Here is a 13215-nt window from a genome sequence, read left to right as displayed (position 1 = left end):
CAGGGATCGGACAATCGGAGGTCTGCTGGATCCCAGGATTCGGCTTTGCCCCAGCCAGGTGTCGTTCCTCTGGCATTATTTGTCCCTCAGCTGCTTGAGATGCAAAAGCAAAGCCAGGAATACCAGGAAGGAGTGTCAGTGACATTCCTGAGACTGCAAGGTCGAATGGAGGAGTCCCAAACCCTTATCTCGCAGGTGATTGTGTCAGCAGTACGAGGCACCCAGTCCAATGCTGCAAGGGTGGTGGCCGTAGTGGAGAGCCTGGGACCCGAAGATAGATCCATGGTGGGAGATGTCCAAAGCATGGCGCAGTTCATGAGCTCCATAGTTGAGGGCATAAACTGCATGGTGCAGTCACTGGTGGGTATCTACAAGAGCCAACGTCAGAGGACAGTGGGGCTTCTGGCTTTTAGTGCAACTGCCCTTCTATCCCATGGATTGACCCAGGGGTCCACAAGAACCCAGAGGGACGAGGACCCGCTGGTGCCCACCTTTCACCCAGGAGACCCTGGGAATGCCCTGCCCATCTGACTCCCCCACTTCCAGAGCCCGGTGCACCTCAGGCTCAGCAGACAGAGTCCGGTGGCACTACAACACAGGTGCCTCACGAACGTAGGCCAGAGCCCTCCAGGTCCCGGCCCTCCAGATGACAGCCGGCAAGGGCATCTCAGGCATCATGGCGTGGTAGATTGCAGGCCACCTCCATCTCAGATGTGTATCCTGGGGACACACCTAGACATAGTAGGAGGGTTCGTAAAGTTAAGATAGTGTAGGTGCGCAGCATGGGCACAGGTGAAAATAGACGCTTGTAGCTCAGGGACACTGTCATCTGTCTAATTCTGATCTATAACTGTATTAAAGAAAATTGATGCTCACCACTTCTGGCTTCATAAGTTCCTTCTTAATGGAATTGCACTTCTCACCACTGGGACACAGTTATTCTCACAGTCCTCCAAGCGAAGTCCTCCAAGCGATGTGGTCCTCTCAGCGCAGTTGTTTCATTCGCAGTGACAGGACTCAGTCATGATCCATAGCGTCCTAGACCCTCATCCCAATCCCCCCCACCAGAGCATAAGGATAGAAGAAGGTATGTGCTCATGCTCACTCTGAGATGAGCCAGGGAGTGCTGTCATCAGACAGACAGGAGTCCGACATTAGCGGTATTTCTGAGGAAAATCATAGATCTTTTTTCCTGAGAGGCATCATCATCCTAGTTGTCCACCCATCCAGTCCTCCTCCGTGAAATGTGAAGTAATTAGGGCATCTCCAGCCCTCCTGCAAATGCGCACCCTCACTCCCACCTGGCCACTGGCAGCAGACTCATAATCCACCGACAGCAAACTTAGTGACCACCAACAACAACCCCGCCCCCAGCAAGTAATGCCAGTAACTTCCAATAGCTGCTCTCCTACCACCCCTTCCCCCTCTGCCACCACTCCTTCCCCCTCATGCAGAGCTGCCCAGCAGCCTCTGTTCCCTTGGACTCCCTGGTACTCAGTGGAGTGGATTCTCCGGTCCCCCCAGCCATGCGTTTCTCAGCAGTGCGCTGTTCGCTGTGGGATTCTCTCTTCCCACCACTTGTCAATGGGATTTCCCATTGACGTCTCCCCACATCACCGGGAAACTCACGGGCAGGGTATGCTGCCAGCAGGAAAAGAGAATCCCAACAGCTGGAGAATTCCGACCAGTGCTGCTCACCTCTTACCTCCCTCTCGCAGATTATGACACCTGCTTCCCGTTGTTAAAGTGCAGCAGTGATTCACACCGCTCTGATCTCACAGCTGGTGAGTGGGAAGATTGGGTGAGGGTGGAAGATGCAACATAAACCCCGCTAACTATATGGGCAGCACGGTAGCACAGTGGTTAGCACCATTGCTTGACGGCATCAGGGTCCCAGGTTCAATTCCCAGCTCGGGTCACTGTCTGTGCGGAGTCTGCACGTTCTCCCCGTGTCTGCGTGGGTTTCCTCCGGGTGCTCCAGTTTCCTCCCACAAGTCCCGAAAGACGTGCTGTTAGGTGAATTGGACATTCTGAATTTTCCCTCAGCGTACCTGAACAGGCGTTGGTGTGTGGCGACTAGGGGACTTTCACAGTAACTTCATTGCACTGTTAATGTAAGCCTACTTGTGAAAATAAAGATTATTATTATATTAGATTCAAATTCATGCAAATTTTGTTCGTGCCCAGGGTCACATCATCGGAGGGGCCTGGGAAGATCATTCTTCCTTATCTCTCGTTGGGATCAGCATTTGTTCACCATATGTTTTTGTGAAATATGTTTTTCTACTGGCGCCATTCACCTAAACAATGTAGGGCGAGTTTGGCGGGGTGTTTCCCACCGGCTTTTCGGGTGAGATCAGACTGATATTCACCCTCGTTGTTTGTGGCCTTGGGGAGTTTCTCTATGGTCCAGTCCGCACTTAGAAATGTTTTCAGCAGTGGGCAGCTGAACTTGCCGGCAAGACCGACTGCTCAGAGATTGGGGCGCCGTTGTGAAAGTTACGATCTTGAAGCGAGCTTGAGGGTCCCCCTTACCCCCATCCACGGGCAATGCTACCCCCCCAGACATGGGCATTACCCCCACCCCCCCCCCATGTGGACACCCTGCAATGGGGTCACTGAGGGCTCCCCCTTTTCAGGCCCCCCACCCCCTTTATTCTGGGGCCCTTCATTCCTCCCCACCATCATAACACCCCACATCCCCTCCTTTCATGGGCATGGACCCCACAGGCCCCAGCCCTTGGTAGTGCCGACCTTCCACCCAGGCTGCCAGAAAATGCCACTGGCACAAGGTGGTACTGCCAGGGTGCCCAAGTGTTAGGAATACTATGTTCCCTGTTTCCGATCACCCGGGGGCCTCCTATGCCTCCGAGACCCTTGGGTTGCCATCATGCCTGCTCCGCACTTGTGGAAACCAGTGCTAATCGGCCTTACCGATGCGGCCAGTGACTGTGGTGTCGGAATATTTAAATGAAGCTAATGGCTCATTTAAATATTATTGGGCATGATCCAGATTGTGCCAGGCGCCATGATTTGGGTGATTTGCGATCGGCCCGGAGCCTGGCGGGAAGCTGGATTTGGGCCTCTCCCGGGATTCACCCATTGCGCCCGGCTCCGTGCGTTCGCAGACTCGTGTCCTATATTTAATGGTGCTGCACAAATGGAAGTTCTAGTTATTGCCATAATTCTTTTTGTTATAAAGGGGAATAAAATATAACATGCTGCAAGAAATGCAACAGGACATTTGCTAGTATAAATAAATAAATTGAACGCCTCAATCAGATTATTGTTGGTAAATTATTTATTCTACTCTCCCTTTGTACTTTTTTTATTTCACAGCTGTATACATCTATTGAACAGTACATATGATGTAATTGGTTGAAATCATGGGAAATAAAATGTGTTCCTTTTTCATATTTTGGTTGTTAACACGCACCAGTATCAGCACTGCCTCTATTTAGAGACTTCCGGTTGCGACGATGCGGAGCTAAGCCACACGTTTCGGCAGCTCCCGCGACAACGGACGTTTGGGCTCTCCAGAGGAGCCCCAACGGAATTTTTTTTGAATTGATCCCGTGTGGGAAGGTGCAGTAAGGTCCCCCCTTACGATATATGGCCGAGATCAGCGGTGGAGCGGCGAAAAAAGAGGCTCTGGAGCAGCGGCAAAATCGAGGGGGAAAAAGCAAGATGGCAGAGGGCGGAGAGCGAGCAGCATGGGGGCCGGACCAGCAGGAGTTCCTTAAGCGCTGTGTGGAGGAGCTGAAAAAGGAGGTGCTGGCACCAATGCTGTTGCCGATCGAGGGGCTGAAGGAGACCCAGAAGACCCAGGCGGTGGAGCTTCGTGAGGTGAAAGACAAAATGAATGACAACGAGGACGAGATCCTGGACCTGGCGGTAAAAGTGGAGGCATACGAGGCGGTGCACAGGAGGTGGGCCGAGAGAATTGAGGTCCTGGAGAACAGGAAGAACCTCCGGATTCTGGGTATTCCGGAAGGAGTGGAGGGGGCTGATGCCAGGGCGTATGTGAGCACGATGCTCCATGCGCTGATGGGAGCGGAGGCCCCTCCGACCCTCCTGGAGCTGGAAGGGGCTCACCGGGTCCTGGCGAGGAGACCCAAGGCTGATGAGCCGCCAAGGGCGATAGTGGCAAGGTTCCATTGCTTCGTGGATAAAGAAAGTGTGCTGAGATGGGCCAAGAAGGTGCGGAGCAGTAGATGGGAGAACGCGGTGATCCGAGTATACCAGGATTGGGGCGCGGAGGTGGCAAGGAGGAGAGCTGGCTTCAACCGGGCCAAGGCGGTGCTGCATAAAAAAAGTCAGGTTCGGCATGCTGCAGCCTGCGCAACTGTGGGTCACTTATCAGGACCGACACCATTATTTTGAAATGCCAGAAGAGGCTTGGACCTTTATTCAGACGGAAAAACTGGACTCGAACTGAGGGGATGTGGTTGTGGGGGGAGATGTTGGTTGTATATGGGGTTGTGAATATGGGTAAAGAATACTCCATGGGTGGGATGATGGATGGGGATGTGGGTAGAGTTCTGGTTAAAATTCCTAAAATTTCCTTTTTTTTCTTTTCTGTAGGCGAGATGATGATGATGATGGGGAATGTGGGCGTCGGTGCTGGAGGGAGGTGAGACTCGGGGATGAGGCAACTGGGATAATGGCCGCAACAGGAGCTGCGCCACAGGGGGCGGGGCTGGTTTAGGAAAGCGCGGGCTTTTTCCCGCACAAAAAAAGGGGGGGGGGGGATGGAGGAAGGTAAGGAGGAGGAGAGACTCCCACAAGGGGAGATCAACGGGAAGGCGGGGGAAGCCGGGGTCAGCAGAAGTCAGCTGACTCACGGAAGTAATATGGGGGGAGCAAAAGAGCTAGATGTGGATCTAGCGCGGGGGGGCGGGGAATTCTAGGGTTGCTGCTGCACTGTCCGAGGGGGAACTGAAAATGGAAGAGGTGGTCGGCGCGGGGGTTCCCCGCCTGGGGATCTGGAGGGTGCGGGAGGCGCGGGCACGGGACTGGCCTAAGATAGGAGATGGCTAGTCGGCGGGGGAGGGGGGTGGGTGGGTAACCCCCCAATCCGGCTGATCACGTGGAACGTGAAAGGCCTAAATGGGCCGGTTAAGAGGGCCCGAGTGGTCGCGCACCTAAAGGGACTGAAGGCAGACGTGGTCATGCTTCAAGAGACACATCTGAAGGTGGCAGACCAGGTCAGGTTAAGGAAGGGATGGGTGGGAAAGGTGTTCCATTCGGGGCTGGATGCGAAGAATAGAGGGGTGGGAAGAATATTGGTGGGAAAGCGGGTGTCGTTTGAGGCCAAGAACATAGTAGCGGACCAGGGAGGCCGATACGTGATGGTGAGTGGTAGGTTGCAGGGGACGGAGGTGGTACTGGTGAATGTATATGCCCCGAACTGGGACGATGCTGGATTCATGAAACGGATGTTGGGGCGTATTCCAGACCTGGAGGTCGGGAGCTTGATAATGGGTGGGGATTTTAACACGGTGCTGGACCCAGCATTAGATCGCTCCAGATCTAGGACGGGGAAGAGGCCGGCAGCGGCCAAGGTGCTTAGGGGGTTTATGGACCAGATGGGGGGAGTGGATCCGTGGAGATTTGCCAGGCCTTTGGCCAGAGAATTTGCCTTTTTCTCCCACGCACATAAGGCCTACTCCCAGATAGATTTTTTTGTTCTGGGCAGAGCATTGATCCCGAAAGTGGAGGGAACGGAGTATTCGGCCATAGCCATTTCAGACCATGCCCCGCATTGGGTGGAGTTAGAGCTGGGGGAGGAGAGGGACCAACGCCCGTTGTGGAGGTTGGATGTGGGACTGCTGGCAGACGAGGAAGTGTGCGGGAGGTTGCGGGGGTTCATTGAAAGATATCTGGAGGCCAACGACAACGGGGAGGTGCAGGTGGGAGTAGTATGGGAGGCGCTGAAGGCGGTGGTCAGGGGAGAGTTCATCTCCGTCAGGGCTCATAGGGTGAAGAGAGAGGGCAGGGAAAGGGAGAGGTTAGTGGGGGAGATTTTAAGGGTGGACAGGAGCTATGCAGAGGCTCCCGATGGACGACTACTTAGGGAGAGACGAAGTCTCCAGACGGAGTTCGACCTGTTGACCACAGGGAAGGCAGAGGCACAGTGGAGGAAGGCACAGGGGGCGATATATGAATATGGGGAGAAGGGGAGCCGGATGCTGGCACATCAGCTCCGTAAGAGGAAGGCAGCGAGGGAAATAGGCGGAGTCAATGATGGCAGGGGAACTACGGTGCGGAGTGCAGGGAAAGTGAGTGAGGCTTTTAAGGCCTTTTACGAGGAACTCTATAGGTGCCAGCCCCCAGGGGGAAAAGAGGGGATGCGGCGATTCTTGGACTAATTGAGGTTCCCAAGGGTGGAGGAGCAGGAGGTGGCTGGTTTGGGGGTGCCAATTGGGGTGGAGGAGCTGGTTAAAGGACTGGGGAGCATGCAAGCAGGGAAGGCCCCGGGGCCGGATGGGTTCCCGGTGGAGTTTTATAGGAAGTATGTAGACCTGTTAACCCCGTTGCTGGTAAGGACCTTCAATGAAGCAAGGGAGGGGGGGACCCTGCCCCCGACAATGTCGGAGGCGATGATCTCTTTGATCTTAAAGCGGGATAAGGACCCACTGCAATGTGGGTCGTATAGACCGATCTCGCTCCTTAATGTAGATGCTAAGTTGCTGGCAAAAATGTTGGCCACAAGGATTGAGGACTGTGCCCGGGGATGATTCACGAGGACCAGACGGGATTCGTAAAGGGTAGGCAGTTAAATACTAATGTGCGAAGGCTCCTAAATGTGATAATGATGCCATCGGTGGAGGGAGAACCGGAGATAGTGACAGCCATGGACGCGGAGAAGGCCTTTGATCGGGTAGAGTGGGAGTATCTCTGGGAAGTGTTGAGGAGGTTTGGGTTCGGGGAAGGGTTTATTAGTTGGGTTAAGCTCCTGTATAAAGCGCCGGTGGCGAGTGTGGTCACGAACCGGCGGAGGTCGGAATATTTCCGGCTGTATCGAGGGACGAGGCAGGGGTGCCCCCTGTCCCCTCTGCTGTTTGCATTAGCAATTGAACCTTTGACCATGGTGTTAAGGGAGTCGGGGAAATGGAAGAGGGTGCTTCGAGGGGGAGAGGAACATCGAGTGTCGCTGTACGCAGGCGACCTGATGCTGTATGTGCCGGATCCAGTGGAGGGGATGGTTGAGGTAATGCAGATCCTACGGGAGTTTGAAGACTTTTCGGGCTATCAGCTCAATGTGGGAAAGAGTGAGCTCTTTGTGATCCATCCGGGGGACCAGGGAAGAGGGATAGATGACCTACCGTTCAGGAGGGCGGAAAGGAGCTTTCGATACTTGGGGATTCAGGAAGCTAGGAGCTGGGGGGCACTGCACAAACTTAATTTGACACGGTTGGTGGAACAGATGGAGGAGGATTTTAATAGGTGGGACATGTTGCCACTCTCGCTGGCGGGTAGGGTACAGTCGGTTAAAATGGTGGTCCTCCCGAGATTTATTTTTGTATTCCAATGCCTCCCAATTGTGATTACTAAGGCCGTTTTTAAGAGGGTAGGCAGGAGCATTATGAGTTTTGTGTGGGCGAGCAAGACCCCGAGGGTAAGGAGGGGGTTCCTGGAGCGTAGCAGGGATAGAGGAGGGTTGGCGTTGCCGAATTTGGGTGGCTACTACTGGGCAGCCAACGTGGCGATGATCCGTAAGTGGATGATGGAGGGAGAGGGGGCGGCGTGGAAGAGGTTGGAGATGGCGTCCTGCAAAGGAACGAGCCTGGGGCGTTGGTGACGGCACCGCTGCCACTCTCACCGACAAGGTACACCGCGAGCCCGGTGGTGGCAGCAACGCTAAAGATCTGGGGGCAGTGGAGACGGCACAGGGGTGCGACGGGAGCCTCGGTGTTGTCCCTGATCAGAGGTAACCATTGGTTTGTCCCAGGAAGGATGGACGGGGGGTTTCAGAGCTGGTATCGGGCAGGGATTAGAAGAATGGGGGACCTGTTCATCGATGGGATGTTTGCGAGCTTAGGGGTGCTGGAGGAGAAGTTTGGACTACCCCCGGGAAACGCTTTCAGGTACATGCAAGTGAGGGCGTTTGTGAGGCGGCAGGTGAGGGAATTTCCGCTACTCCCGGCACAGGGGATTCAAGATAGGGTGATTTTGGGCGTATGGGTCGGAGAGGGCAAGGTGTTGGCGATATACCAGGAGATGAAAGAAGAGGGGGAGGCTTTGGTAGAGGAGCTGAAGGGTAAATTGGCGGAGGAGTTGGGGGAGGAGATTGAAGAGGGGCTATGGGCTGATGCCCTTAGTAGGGTTAATTCCTCTTCCTCGTGTGCCAGGCTTAGCCTGATACAATTTAAGGTGGTTCATAGAGCGCATATGACGGGGGCGAGGTTGAGTAGGTTCTTTGGGGTGGAGGACAGATGTGGGAGGTGCTCAGGAAGTCCGGCGAACCATGTCCATATGTTTTGGTCATGCCCGGCACTGGAGGGGTTCTGGAGGGGAGTTGCGGGAACAGTATCGAAGGTGGTGAAAGTCCGGGTCAAGCCAAGCTGGGGGCTAGCAATATTTGGAGTAGTGGACGAGTCGGGAGTGCAGGAGGCGAAAGAGGCCGGCATTCTGGCCTTTGCGTCCCTAGTAGCCCGGCGAAGGATCTTGCTAATGTGGAAGGAGGCGAAGCCCCCCGGCGTGGAGGCCTGGATAAATGATAAGGCTGGGTTCATAAAGTTGGAAAGGATAAAGTTTGCCTTGAGAGGGTCTGCGCAGGGGTTCTACAGGCGGTGGCAACCGTTCCTAGACCATCTCGTGGAGCATGAGATGATGGTCGGACAGCAGCAACAGCAACCCAGGGGGGAGGGGGGGACATCGTTTGTGGGGGGGGGGGATCCTCTGGGGGGCATTTGAGCAAGAAAACACATGAATGATCCGGAAACTGACATGTACGGGAAGTTTCCAATGTACAAAGTTCTGTATCTTATTGACTTGCCATGTTCATGTCTTGCCACGCGAGGTCTTTTTCTTTTCTTTGTTACGTTGGGGGGGGGGGGGGGGGAGGGGGGCGGGGGGGATTTGTTTTAAGGTGGAAAATATTGTTGAAAAATTCTTAATAATAACATATTTTTTTAAAAAAGCATTGCCTCTATTTCTATTGTGGTACATGGGTAATTTGTTTAAGTATGTGTCCCTTTTAACTATTTTAGCGTGACTGACCATGTGCAGTCGCTTAAAGGGGCTAAGTTGCGCGCAGTCTTCAAAGGGATTTTAGCAGTGTTTCTTACAGGAAACAATTCGCAGTACATGACATCATTGGGTACATGACTTATTGGAAAAATGGACAAAAACTACACTTTATGTAACATTTGGAATAAATGATTTGCAGAATCTTCAATTATTCATGAGTTTTATGTTAAAATATCCATCACTTTTCAGTGTGATTAATAGCTCCAACGTATTATCAGTCAGGTCTGCCAGATTACTCATTGTCCATACTCATTATATCAGGGGTATTTCAAGTGCGGGGCGTGACCCGTGGGTGGGTCATAGGTGGATGTTGGGAGGGTCGCGGAACGATTGGTTGCCACCTCCTGCGGTGGTCCCGATCACGGGGGAAATGCCCAACAGCGCTGCCGGCTTTTACATGAAAATAAATTAGGCTTTGTGGCGTCTCCTGGTCAGAAGCGGCAGCAGAGAGCAGATCATGCACCCTGCACACAGACTTGATGTCAAGCGCTCTCCTGGTATGTGCTTTGGCGCCAAATTATGAAGCATTGTTGCTTTTATTTTCCAGCTGCTGGCAAGCAAGTCATGTGAACTGTGAATATGAAAGCGACGGCCAGAGACTCAAATAGGCAGTATACCTAGTGGACAGGATCTCACAACAGACTCTGCTGGAGCGAGTTGCTCAGGAGAATCCAGGGCAGGACAAAGTGGTGCTAGTGTTAGCTCTGTACAGAGTTCTAGGGCCTCTGGTCAACAGCCTGCAAAAAAGAAACTTAACTCGGCAACAAAGCAGTTTCAAGATGATTTCTTGAGGTATGGTTTTGTCAATGCAAATAAGGATGCAAAGCCCATGGGCGGGATTCTCCAATAATGGGGCCACACCCACGAGAAAACGGGCGCAAATCACTCTGGACTTCTTTATAGAAAGCCCGGAGTGATTCTCCATTTTTAAGGGGGCCAGCAGGGCACAACATGGCGGACCCACACTGCGGGCCGGCACCGAAGAAGTAGGGCCCCCTCCAGATTGCACGCGGAAGCCGATCAGTGGCCCCCGATCGTGGGCCTGGCCGTTGTGGAGGACCCCCCGGTGATGGATCCCCCCGCCCCCCCACCATGACGGCCACCTCAGCCGCGACTGTGAGCTCCCGCCGGGTGGAACCATACGTGAACCACGCCAATGGGAACTCAGCCGGTCATCCGCGGAGAATCGCCGCAGGGGCCTCTTTCAACAGCCCCCGACCGGCGCCGCGTCGACTGTGCGTGCGCGACTGGCAGCGATCCTCTGGTCGTCGGAGAATCGCGGGAAGGTGTCAGACCTGATCGGAGGTCCAATGCCCCATTCTCCACCCCCACGCCGAGCGCGATTGCAGCACGGAGGCTCGAAGAATCCCGGCCCATATGTGTTATACTGGCAAATGAGAGGAGAAGTTTCAGATTTTTAAAGAGAAGTGGTGGGTGACTCCAAATTAAAAGACTACGCTGCTGTAGCTGACCTGTAATACCACATCGAAAGCATGCCAAAGCCCATGCCGCTGTGGGCATTCTGGTGTAGCATCTCCCAGAGAATCCAATACTGAGTAAAACACGCATTTTGTTCTTAATGCCCTTCACGGTGACCTACATGTGCGCGGTTAGATTTTCCGTTTTCATTTAGGGTGGCACAGTAGATAGCACTGCTGCCTTACAGCTCCAGGGTCTGGGTTCAATTCCGGCCTCGGGTGACTGTGTGGAGTTTGTACGTTCTCCCCGTGTCTGCGTGGGTCTCCTCTAGGTGCTCCGGTTTCCCCCCGCAGTCCAAAGATGTTCATGTCAGGTGGATTGGCCATGCTAAATTGCCCCTTGGTGTCCAAAAAAAGGTTAGGTGGGGTTACCAGGTTACAGGGATAGGGTGGAGGCATGGGCTTAAGTAGGTGCTCTTTCCAAGGGCCGGTGCAGACTTGATGGGCCAAAGGCCTGCTGTGCACTGTAAATTCTATAATTCATAAAGATGAAGACAGCGCAAAGGAACTGGATGCTATTTGCACCTGATATTTGCATTTCCCTCTCTTCCTCTGAACCTGATTCAAGTGCGATTGTGAGGACCAAGTAGGCTTCCCGTTTGCATTAAAGGTAAGCGAACGTGGCATGGGTCGCGAAGATCGGCCGGTGTGTGTCCCAAAGGTCAGCCGGTTGGCAAAAGTGGGTCGGGGATAAACGTTTGAAAAACACTGGTCTCGACTAATACTTCAATTCAGTATGGGGTGTGTTGGTTGGTGCTACCTTCCCAATGAGATGTTTAGCTCGGGGATCTGTGAAAGATTCCATGAAGAAGACTATGGAGTTCACTTAATGCTCTGGCCAACATTCCTCCCATAATTAGCGTCACGAAGATAAGTCATTTACTAGTCATTTGGTGGTTATATCACTTTTCGGTGTGCAGATTGAGTTATCTGCTTGTCTATGTAATTCGAATGATAGCACTTTGGAAGTAATTGGCTTGATGTGCTTTGGGTAATCTAACAGCACCGTATAAATGCATTTTAATTCTTTCTTACATACAAATGTAATTGTGAATGAATTTACAATGTCATGAAATCTACTTTCTTTGGGCACTTGCACGGTTAATATTTTGTACCCATTGTTTGGAAGCTGACAGAAAGCACACATTTGAGTATAAAATGCTTTAAAAAATATATTACAATATTTCATTCCAGTGACAACACAGATTTGGAAAAATGTCCTGAGTTTCATTTCCCTTCAATAATATTTTAGACTTGAATTTCATGATGTTATACGAATGTAAGTTTTATATTAAATGTTTTCTACCTTCACTATTTTTACAGTCTTTCTGACTTCTGGGCTATTTGTGTTAATTCTTAAAATCTCTCTTCAAAGCCTAACTGAGGTCAAATAACGAATGAGCCACTGTTGGAGAACCTGTCTAAACATCAGCCCTTATTTCAGCCCTTACCAAAAAAAAACTCTTATATTTTCTCAGCGTGTACAATGCTGGTGTTGGAGGTAATGAGTGGGTTGTGAGTTGGTGCTTAGGGTCAATATATCTCCGTCAGCAATGGCTAGCAGGGTGCTTGGCACCGCTGGTGTCAAACTTAATTTTTTCCTCACATCGCGCTCCTGGAGCCTCCTCTACTTTGCTAGATTTTCAATGCTTCCCTCTCCCTCAACTTTGCTGCTTTAATCACTGGGATATCTGGTTTGCATATACGTCGGTTATTTCTCTAAATTCTCTCATCACACCTTCTTCTCCCTTATACTATTATAAGCATTGTAATTTAATAATTTCCTGTTTGTCACCCGATCAATTTACAGACCGCTCTTGCACGTTCCTTGTGTATTTTTCCCATCTACTTTCCTCCTTATAAATTGTTCATCTATAACATTTATCAACTTTGGTCAAAGGGTCATGGGCTTGAAAAGTTAACATCATCTTTTTTTCTTTCTCCACAGATGCTGTTGCGTACATCCAGGATTCTCTCTTTATATTTCTTGACTGCCATGAATTGGCTGCATGGGACTTTTCGAGCAACTAGCCACTTTTAGAGATGTCAAGTCATCAAAATATTTAGTTCTGGGTCTTTTGGGGGAAAAGAGCCACATAATCTCATATCATAATATTCAATCCACCTCCCATAATTTGCCTGCAAGCCAGTGCCCAGTCAATAAATCAAATTAAACCTAAACAGATGAAGCGGCAGTAAAATGGGCAGCATAATATTCTGACCTTGACTTTTGTGCTAAGGTCCTGAACTGACAACCAAACGTGAGATGGCTACCCACTGAGCCACAATTGGCAGATGTGTTTGTACTGCTTCCTGGTGGCCAACCATGCAAGGCACTGCTAAGGACTAGTCATGTAGTCACTGACTGAAGAATGATTCATCATAAATTAGTTACAAATAGGAGTCAGTTACTCTAGATTGTTTACCCAAATGCTGAAATAGGATTTGAACTCTGACCCTACTGATTCAAAGAATATAATGC

At 51.6% G+C, this 13215-nt stretch overlaps 1 long non-coding RNA gene across 1 annotated transcript in view; it reads left to right on the top strand.

The window, feature by feature from the left end:
• The window catches only part of LOC140427039 (uncharacterized), a 23862-nt gene extending 10647 nt beyond the window's left edge, over nt 1–13215 (top strand). Inside the window, exon 3 of the long non-coding RNA XR_011948367.1 lies at nt 12682–13215. This is a non-coding gene — a long non-coding RNA (uncharacterized lncRNA). The remainder of the gene's footprint in view (nt 1–12681) is intronic.

The sequence above is a fragment of the Scyliorhinus torazame genome, chromosome 7 (genome assembly GCF_047496885.1).
Source record: "Scyliorhinus torazame isolate Kashiwa2021f chromosome 7, sScyTor2.1, whole genome shotgun sequence".
NCBI classification, from domain to species: domain Eukaryota; kingdom Metazoa; phylum Chordata; class Chondrichthyes; order Carcharhiniformes; family Scyliorhinidae; genus Scyliorhinus; species Scyliorhinus torazame.
This window is presented reverse-complemented; position numbering and strand designations above follow the sequence as displayed.